The sequence below is a fragment of the Halyomorpha halys genome, unplaced genomic scaffold (genome assembly GCF_000696795.3).
Source record: "Halyomorpha halys isolate HHAL.00 unplaced genomic scaffold, Hhal_1.1 Scaffold615.1, whole genome shotgun sequence".
NCBI lineage: Eukaryota > Metazoa > Arthropoda > Insecta > Hemiptera > Pentatomidae > Halyomorpha > Halyomorpha halys.
In genome coordinates this window covers 86,551-87,513 of record NW_027105445.1, presented here as the reverse complement: position 1 = coordinate 87,513, position 963 = coordinate 86,551, and the positions used below count along the sequence as shown (strand labels likewise).

Here is a 963-nt window from a genome sequence, read left to right as displayed (position 1 = left end):
TGTTTACAATTTTTATCTTCTCTGGTTTTTTTCTGATCATAATGATAATATATTTTTATAAAAGAAAATAATATATAAATTTGAGAGCTTTGGTGAGGCTCGAGGTGCTGCGCTCTGGTGGATTGTAGCTGAACTTCTTACTCCCACGCTACATTATTAATATATGTAGCTATAGTAATATTTTATATAATGTATTAACAGTTATGATGTAGTAGGTATAGTAATTATACAATTGAAAAGGATTGTTTTGTTGAAATGAATTAATAAAAATGTTTATATGATTATAACCAGTCGCTAAAGAGTATATACAATATTATGGTTACTTGGCAAGGTGAAAGATTAGGTTTAACTTTTTTAAAACTTTTTATTATGTATAAATACTGATTAATTTTCAACTTTTAAATTTATGTAAGTTTTATAGAAAATAAAAGAAATCTTATATTTCTGAAAAATAGACATGACCTGTTCTTTCGGGTTCAAATACATAATTGTTGAATTTCTTTTTGATTACATTATTTGCTGAATATGAGAAGATGATCTTCTCATTTTGAATCTAAGATAAACAATAAACAGTTCATTATGGGTCGCTCGATAATTTTATTGATACGATTGTGAACTGAATTTAAAATCTATGTGTAATAAAAATGTATTTAGGATATCATAAAGGATTTCTTACATAGACTAAGTTGATGAGAGAAGGTTCATGTCTCAAGAAGGACTGGTGTGCGACAATCAATGATGCAGCTAGCTCAAGAAGAGCTTATTGTAGCACGGCACGCCAATAGGCTGTCGAGTGAAACTGGGTCGGCCTACTCCAATAACCAGGTCGGCTTTCTGCAATGTTTATGATTTTATTTATTATAGAATAATAATTTCATTTACTGCTGAAGAGTAAGCCACGCACGAAAAAAAAGTTTCTCTCACAGCTCCCTTTTTTTTTGCTTGACCTAGATTTCATTTCCT

At 29.7% G+C, this 963-nt stretch overlaps 1 protein-coding gene across 2 annotated transcripts in view; it reads right to left on the bottom strand.

Annotated features, from left to right (window-relative positions):
* Positions 1–963, bottom strand: part of LOC106684781 (uncharacterized) — a 67,279-nt gene that overhangs the window by 26,428 nt on the left and 39,888 nt on the right. Inside the window, exon 2 of one of the 2 annotated variants that reach the window (XM_067051317.1) lies at positions 677–834. The exons of the other annotated variant lie outside the window; for it this stretch is intronic. The gene's annotated coding sequence lies outside the window, so the exon portion shown is untranslated. The remainder of the gene's footprint in view (positions 1–676; positions 835–963) is intronic. 2 annotated transcript variants of the gene reach the window in all.